The sequence below is a fragment of the Hyperolius riggenbachi genome, chromosome 1 (assembly GCF_040937935.1).
Source record: "Hyperolius riggenbachi isolate aHypRig1 chromosome 1, aHypRig1.pri, whole genome shotgun sequence".
Lineage (NCBI taxonomy): Eukaryota > Metazoa > Chordata > Amphibia > Anura > Hyperoliidae > Hyperolius > Hyperolius riggenbachi.
The window spans coordinates 558,217,898-558,226,826 of NC_090646.1; the positions used below are offsets into that span (position 1 = coordinate 558,217,898).

The 8,929-nt window shown below is 47.5% G+C and overlaps 1 protein-coding gene across 8 annotated transcripts in view; it reads right to left on the reverse strand.

Annotated features, from left to right (window-relative positions):
• Nucleotides 1-6,014, reverse strand: part of PPIP5K2 (diphosphoinositol pentakisphosphate kinase 2) — a 150,739-nt gene extending 144,725 nt beyond the window's left edge. For 7 of the 8 annotated variants that reach the window (XM_068247464.1, XM_068247462.1, XM_068247463.1 and 4 more), the window contains exon 1: nt 5,859-6,013. The gene's annotated coding sequence lies outside the window, so the exon portion shown is untranslated. Of the gene's footprint in view, nt 1-5,858 lie in introns of all 8 variants that reach the window. The other variant, XM_068247465.1, reaches the window with a different exon arrangement.
• Between the last annotated feature and the right edge of the window lie 2,915 nt (nt 6,015-8,929).

The following is an 8,929-nucleotide window of genomic DNA, read 5'->3' on the forward strand; positions in this document are numbered from 1 at the left end:
AGGGACTGGTACAAATATCGGTACCTAAACAGCAGATGAGATGTATTCAGGTCAGAATTAAGTCTGATCTCCTGGCCAACATGCAACAGCTCCCAGTATGAATAAGCATGGGATACACACGCTGCTCCTGTTCTCGCCTTATGCAACATTTCATACCATGTGTTTTTCCTACTAAGCTCCATTAAGTGGGCTTTCTGCACCAAAGCACTTTCATTATTTTAATGCATCTCTGTCATATTAAGAGATTTTCATGCAGCAATAAACAGTCATGTACTCCATTAAACCACCACAATTATTACAAAGCATAATGACAACATATCCTCAGCTGATACTTTAATTTCTCCTTGAAATAGTTACTTGGCTAAAACAGACCATAGTGATGCCAGCTTATCCTACAACACAAAACCTCACATTAATAATTCATTATCTGAAAAGCTAGAATAATGTGAGTTCATATTCTGCTTTTGCTGCTGCTTTAGCCATATATACGGTAACTAGAACCAGCAGAAGAAATAAGAACATTGCCGTGTACCAATATCCAGAAGTTAGTTCGTTTGTCACAGCTGGGCCAACGTAGGCCTGTTGCAGTACACAGCATTCCCGCTGGCTTGCTATTATTAGGGACAACATGCCAATGTATAAACAGACAGACCCTCCTCTAAGTGTAGTACAATGCCCATTATGTGGCTGGAGGTTTCTGCACACACGCCTCTTGAGATCGTGCTCTTGCAGCGCGCAGCATTTTGCACAGTAGCACTGCACTGAATGCTCCTGGCAGCGGGAGCACGTTTGCAGAAGCTGCCAACCTGCCAGGCCACTGATCATTACAGTGGGTACAGCAACAAGACTATAGCACAATGGAACTGCAGCAAAGGACCACAACCTTCCAGGGGCTGGAAGAAGCCCCAGGTAAGTTTAATAGGCTACTTTTAACTCTATGAGCTTGATTCACAAAGCGGTGCCAACCTACTTAGCACGCCTGCTAACCAGGGTGCTAAGTAGGTTAGCACCGGTTTTTGAAATCAGATCACGCGCGAAGTCCCGCGTGCAAAGTTTTGTGTGCGCATAGAGCGGTGCGCGCGAAACGTCGCATTGCGGTGCGATGAAAACGGCGCACCCACTGCGCCTATAAGGTCGCATGAGATGCGACCTTAACGGCGTATCGTGCGACGTTAAGGTCACACCCATGCGACCTTATAGGCGCATTGGGTGCGCCGTTTTCGTCGAACCACGATGCGACATTTTGCGCTCGCAAAACTTTCCGCACGGAACTTTGCGCGTGAGTGCCATTTATCACGCCTAAACTAACTTTAGGCGAGATACAGGGCTTTTCACAAGCGTGCTAACACTCTAGCACTGCTTTGTGAATCAAGCCCAATGTCCTTTAAAGTAAACCTGAAGTGTTTTTTTTTTTTTTTTTTTTTTTTATTAAAAACAAAAAAAAAAAACCCCAGATACTTGCCTAAGGATGGGGAAGGCTCTGGGTCCAAAATAACCTTCCTGATCCTCTCCTGGTCCCCTCATTCCAGCACTGGCTGCCCAAAAAGCAGTTGATGGGTCAGAGACTGCTCTCTTCCACTGCAGGAAGCTGTGGAAGTCTTTGCAAACCAAAGTTCTCCCGAAGATGGGCAGCTCCATAGTGCACGTGCACAAGCGTGCTCACTTGCACATGCACAGTATGGAGCTGCCCGTCTTCAAGAGCACTCGGCCTCCTGAAGACTCCCGTGCCTGGAGATTTGACCGGGGGAGACAGTGCTGGAACGAGGGGACCAGGAGAGGAACGGGAAGGCTGCAGTGTTCCCCAACCCTGTCCTCAGGGCCCACCAACCGTACAGGTTTTGTATAAATCCACAGAGGTAATCAGCTCTGCTGGGACACTAATTACGTCATCTGTGCATGTTTGTGGTTTCCTGCAAAACATGTACTGTTGGTGGGCCTTGAGGACAGGGTTGGGGAACACTGCCTAAAGATACTTGCCTAAATAGGGGGAAGGCTCTGGGTCCTATAGAGTCTATAGGACCCAGAGCCTTCCCCCTATTTAGGCAAGTATCTTTATTTTAAAAACACCTCAGGTTTGCTTTAAGCTGTGTACATATGCTAGGTTAAAATTGGCCAAGGTGACAGAAAACCACCGTGGAAAGAGAATCAAGGGTGTGTACAAAGCCTTGATGCCCTCCAACGCCTCAGCCAGCGATCAGCCAGGAGGATCAGGGTGGCCAAGAGCATTGTTCTTCGTACTCACACGTTGCTCTGTCACCCCACCCCCTCATGACAACAGAACTTGTTGCAAGCCTGCAGGCTAGTGATTCATCAGTATAGCCTTAGCCCTGCTCTGTCACCCAGGGGATCAAGTTCCAATCCCTGCCAGTGACATGCTTCACATGGGTACAAGGCTTTACTGTCCCCATATAACTGTCCCTTGACAATGTTAACATTGCCATTCCATCTCACATTCGGGTATACCTGTGACTACAAGGCTGTTGTGCTGCACCAAAAACAGGGAAACACTTGTGTGGAGGTCAGGCCATGTACTGGTTAACCAGAGAGGAAAAGTGAAGGAAAAGGAGCTACAGACAGTAAAAAGCATTGCAAAAGCACCAACAATGATAATGGGACAGAGTGTACAAGAAAGACAGGTTTACCAGACAAGTGTGTCATAGTCTGTCTGTCCCCCAACTCTGCAAATTTCATGTCAGACCAATTTTCTTGGATCTAGACATGTAAAGATAAGTCCACTATGAAAAAGTATAATTTTCCTTTTAAACTTAAATAATCATTGAAGTGAAACTGTCAGTAATTTGTCTGAAAAGTTGTTGCTTTTTTTATTCTACTGGTGCTGTTCAGTTGTTTGAAATGTACTATGTGCACGGACGCACTTCACAGGCACACTGACAGTCACTGCAGTAGCACAGAGCCGTTCATGCAGAGGAAAAAGCTGAGCTCTAGTCTACTTTAGTTTACCCAGCAGGAAACCTTGTAGATAACAGTTGCCCAATCACAGCATCCTCTTCAGAATAAAGTCTTGTGATTGGCTGAATAGTAAGGGCATAGTTTACTACAACCTATTGGAAACCTAACAGTTCGAGAGGGTGCCATCCACCCAATAATGTTAGCTGAATTTCTCTATGTCACAGGTGTCGAACTAGAAGCCTGGAGGGCCAGATCCATACCAGTGTTTACAATGGACTGAGAAAGAAAGGAATGCGTTCTACCTGATGGACCACCTTTCCTGATTCAGACCCATGAATTAATTTAAGCGGTGTCAAAAATGTGCGAGGCCCTCAATGGACCGGTTTGACATTCCTGCCCTATGTTGTTTTCTGCTGGGTCCCCTAAAGTAGACTACCGCCAACAGCCATGCATGGGCGCCTTCATGCTACTGCGCAGGCTGACTTGCATTTGTGCAGTGCGGCTGTGCTCATTCAAAGGCAGGCGTGCAGACCTTGTAAATTAGGATCCGAGGGTTCCAGTGGTTGAATAGCAAGCTCAAGGGGGACAGCATTATCCAGAGGCCTCACTCTATTGAGGAAAGTACTGGTATTGGTCTATCCTAATTTGCTTTTAGGTACACTGTAATCAAGGTGTCTGGTGAGTAAACCAGGGCTGTGAATTCTGTACAAAAATCATCCAACTCCTCGGTTTATGAAACCACCAACCCTAGGTAACCAAAACTTCTCTGATTCTTTAGTGTAATTGTTACCAGGGCTGGGGAGTTGGTACAAAAATAATCCGACTCCAACTCCTCAGTTTATGAAACCACTGTTTCCAGGTACCTAAAATTGCTCTGACTCCACAGCCCTGGATTAATCGTAATTATTTAAATCTAGTGACTGGATGGTGTACTGGTTAAGGGCACTGCCTCTCACACAGGAGAACAGAGAATCTCAGATTTTCCTGTTCAGTAAGCCAGCACCTATTCAGTAGGAGTTCCCTAAAGCAACATTCCCAAACACTACTATTGCCTATAGAGCGCACCCTAGTGGCTGCAACTCTGGTGCTTTAACCACTTAAGGACCGCCTAACGCCGATAGGTGTCGGCAGGTCTTAAATGTCAGTTCACGGAGGGTGTCTCCGTGAACAGTGTGCGAGCTGCCGATCGCGGCTCGCACGTGTAATGTAAACACGCGGGGAAGAAATCCACGCTGTTTACATCAATACGGCACTGTGGTGCTGCAGCGCCGTAAGGCACATCGGCGATCCCGGCCTCTGATTGGCCAGGGATCGCCGCATACCGATAGGCCAGCATCTATCCTAGGCTGCGCAGGACAGATATCCGTCCTGCGCAGCCCATTGAATGAGGGAGAGGGAGGGAACGGGCGAGAGGGCGGAAAACGCTGCCGAGGGGGGCTTTGAAGAGCCCCCCCCCGCTAAGCAAATACAGCTGGCAGGGATCAGACCCCCCCAGCAGGACATCCCCCTAGTGGTGAAAAAGGGGGGGGGGGGGTTGGAGTATGATCGCCCTGCCTTGCATATGATCTGCGCTGCGGGCTGGAGAGCCCACGCAGCGCAGATCAGACAAAACACCCCTGATCCTGCGCTGCGGGCTGGAGAGCCCACACAGCGCAGATCAGACAAAACACCCCTGGTCCTGCGCCGCGGGCTGGAGAGCCCACGCACCGCAGATCAGACAAAACACCCCTGGTCTTTAATTTACAGGGGTTCTGGGGGGGGTTGAAAATAAAAACAGACACTTACCTGGGGCTTCTATCAGCCACCTGTAGCAGAAATGTCCCACGCCGTCCTCCGATCCGCCGTTCCCCGCCACAGGTAATTATTCGTCTAACAAGATGAATAATGTGCACCCCCACTTGCATCATCAGAAGTTTTATTGTACTGCGCAGTAAGCTTCTAATGACTCAAGTGGGAGCGAGCAGGTGCACGTCCACGCAGCCGCAGTTGGAAGGCATGCCGCACTAGCCCGGGGTCGGTGTCGGAGAACGGGTGATATTAATGTTCTGTGTCTAGTCTTAAATCTGATATAGGGCTTATTTCCATTGGGTACCACGTCTGATTCAGACACGGCACCCGTGCTGCTGTGAAGCTGCAGGCAAATCACCATTGCATGCCATACACTGCTATAAAAATTTGGATGTGTACTACAAAACACTGATGCATACGATTCCGACAGCATGCTATTGAGCAGCATAGGTAGCGTTTCCCTATCAGCCCAAATGCAGGGTATTCGTAACTAGTGGAAACAGGCCCTAAACTGAATGCACATTCTACTATATTATGTATTGTATTTATAAAGCACCAAAATATTACCAATTACCAGGGCTGTGGAGTTGGTACAAAAATCTTCCAACTCCTCAGTTTATGAAACCACAGACTCCAACTCCGGGTACCCAAAATTGCTCCGACTCCTCGGTCTAATACTTACCAGGGCTGTGGATTTTGTACAAAATCATCCGACTCCTCAGTTTATGAAGTCACAGACTCCAACTCCGGGTACCCAAAATTGCTCCGACTCCTCGACTCCACAGCCCTGGTAATTACCAGTAATTGTACAACAAATAAATAAATACCACACACATTGACCAGAGGCTGCCTTTTTACAAGCCAGCCTGGGATAACTTCATAACTGAACAGAACACAGTTGTCCGTAAGATTGCCACATTCCCCCAAACAGACAGCCATGCTGAATGTAAGCCAATGTTCAGGCAGGTTCTGATGAAACGCCTGGGTTACTGATGAATGATGATGACTGCAATGGGGAGAACACACTTCCCACCATCCCATGCCAGGCAATCCAACCAGTCATGCAGCAGCCAAGATGCAACAAATCCCGTGTAAAGCCGCAGCATCCCGCCTGGCCCATCACAAGAATGTCCCGCATAGAGGTGACGCCCCCGTCATACCTGAGCGCGCCCGCCGGGGACCCGCACACACTGCTGAGGCTGTCAGCGCTGGCCGGGCCGCTCTCTGGCCTCACGCGCGGCTCCCCGTCTCATTGATAGATACACACATGAAACTTCCGTAGCCCGGCCACAAGCATAGGGCGGGGACTGACTGGCGACCACAAGCACTGGGCGGAGATAGACTGTGGCCACGCCTCCGCAGCTGGTGGATAGTTTAGAAACACTGCAATTCTCTGCGGCCCCTTCACATAATTACTTCACATTTTTTACTCTTTTGAGCCTCTAGGCGAGCCGTACGTGAGAAGTGCCCTGATAAAATATGGCGAGTTGGGTATCCTCCCGAGATTACCAATTACTACAGGCTGCAGCTTTGAGGGAGGAGGGAGATGCTGGAAGGAAGCATTGCAATGCTTTCACTTGTCAGTGTGTGCCTGTGCTGCTTCTAGGGGAGCCATACCTGTCTAAAACCAAATCACTTTCTTCTTAGGTGATCTCTTTTTAAAAGACAACTGAATTGAGAAGAATATGGACTGCCATAAGTACTTCCTTGTAAATAAAATCAGTTGCCTGGCTGTCTTGCTGATTTAATTGGTTGCAGTAGTGTTTGAATAACACCAAAACCAAGCACGTGGCTAATCCTGTTAGGGCTGGTGCACACCAAGAGCGGTTCTGAGCGTTTTTGAAAACGCGGGGTAAAAACCACTTCGCTAAAGTATTGCAATGGGATGGTGCACACCAGAGCAGTTCGTTTTTTTTCCCCAATCGCAAACTTGGATCCTGCAGCATTTTTGCTGATTTCTGAGGCGATAGCGAGTCCGCTAGCGGTTTTTGGTGTGCACCAGCCCTTAGATATGACAAGAGTGTCAGAAAACCTGATCTGCCGCATGCTTGTTCAGGGTCTGTGGCTAAAAGTATTAGAAGCAGAGGATGAGCAGGATGGCCAAGCAATTGTTATTGTTTCAAGGTAGTATTCGAGCTGCAAAAAAAAAAAAAAGACATCTACTTACCCGGGGCTTCTGGGATCAGGAGCCAACGGCTGAGAGCGGAGCTGCGGCGAGGGACACAGCGGCTGCTAGAGGCTGGAGGAAGCTGCAGGTAAGTAGGTGTCATTTTATTTAATTTTTTTTTGTAGCTCGGACATTCCCTTTAAAGGAAATAAATATGTCAGCCTCCATATTCCTCTCACTAAAGTTGCCCTTTAAAAAGAAAATCCCTCTTTCTACTTACAATTTGAAATTGACACTGATATAAGTCGGTGCAGAAACAGTGTTTCTGTTTGATTGTAATGTTTCTAAAAATCTAAATGATGTATCATATGCATGTTCAATTTTGTTTACATTGCAGCCTGACCACTGAATGCTTGTCCAAACTACCATTGGGTGCTGTTTCAACAGATAACAGTTTGCAATATCAGTGGTTTAACCTATGTACACGTTTAAATGTTGTGCAAAATAATCATTTTAAGGAACAAAAACAGCCTCTGGGGGTAATTACTTTGGGAGGGTGAAGCCTCTTGACCTTAATGAGGCTTTTCCCATCCTCTTCACCCTCTGGGATCCAGCGCTGGCAGCTCCGGACACCGGCGATGTAAATATTTACCTTCCTGGCTTCAGTGCAGGTGCAGTAGCGACTTTCCGATGGGCGCTTGCACCTGCGCAGTAGAGCGGGCCCGACTATTTGCACCGGAGCCCATTGGTAAGTCTAGCCTGCGCTGGAGCCAGGAAGGTAAATATTGCAGGCGCTACTTGTTGGCTGTATTTTCAGGGGCTGCCAGCGCTGGATCTTGGAGCATAAAGAGGACAAGGGAAGCCTCATTAGGATCCACAGGCTTTCCCCTCTCGAGGTAAGTACCCCCCGGGGCTCTTTTTTTTGTTATAGTATCTCTTCAAGGTGACAGCTTTGGAAGGACTGCTGAACAGATTGACTCCAGGCCAAGCAGTGTTGTGTATTATGGGGTGGGGAAGGATGAGGGAGCAGCATACCACTACAGAGGAAGAGCCACAACTACAATAACAGTTGAGGGAGTGTGATCCAAGATCACTGGTGCGGAAGCGAACAATGCCAAAGGAAAACTGCACACACTGCCGATTTTTGGTCGCAGATAATCACAGATTATCATTCCAACCAAGGAAAACCTGAAGTTTTTGTAGCTCAAGTCCATTTAGTGGCAGATTGATCATTAAAACTGCTGGACATCCATTGGCAAAGTCTATGATCATGTCAACGTGTTCACCTCAAGATGGCAGAATTAAACTAAAGCAATATCAAAGACATAGGATAACTCTTCTCACAGAGGCGCTCTGCTTGCTATAACTGAATTGCTGTTGTTTATCCCCTGCTTATTGCCTGAAGAAGTGGGCTGTGCCCGCGAAACGCGTTGCATCTTTGGGGTATTTTAAATAAATGTGTATATCTATATATTTACAGTCCTTGGTGTCTGCTTTAACGGAGGCGAGTCCACCACTTCCTCCCAGCAATTTTTTAAAAAAATTGTATGTACTTTTATCCTTCTGGCACCTCTGTTCACCTACCAATATGTTTGAGTCAACCCCAGGTGGAGGGGTGATCTACCCCCTTTCCTACTATCTACAGAGAGCGACTTCTTAATCCTGAGTGAGGACAGGTCTAATCTCCTCACCTGCCTAATGAGTGGTTACCTAGGTGGTAACCCGTGTTTGTGAGTATTACCATCTCACTGTATCATTTATCCAATCAATTTTGACATACTACACCATATTGGGCTCTCAATTTCTCTTCAACTATAGGATAACTCTTTGCCTCCCTTCTCCATATACATACATTCACTATGTTGCCAAAAGTATTGGGATGCCTGCCTTTACACACACATTCACTCAACTTCTTTGGTCGACCTTGGCAGGGCCTGTTCTGAAAGGAACCACTGTGTGGTCTTGGCCACCATGCTGCAGCTCAGTTTCAGGGTGTTGGAAGGGTGTTAGGGTGAGAACGCAGGTACTCTATTGGTTCATCTAGCCAAACCACATACCGTGGTTTTAGGGCTCTGTCATCTGGGCAGTTGAAGGTGGTAAATTTACTACCTGTCTGTTGCTCTC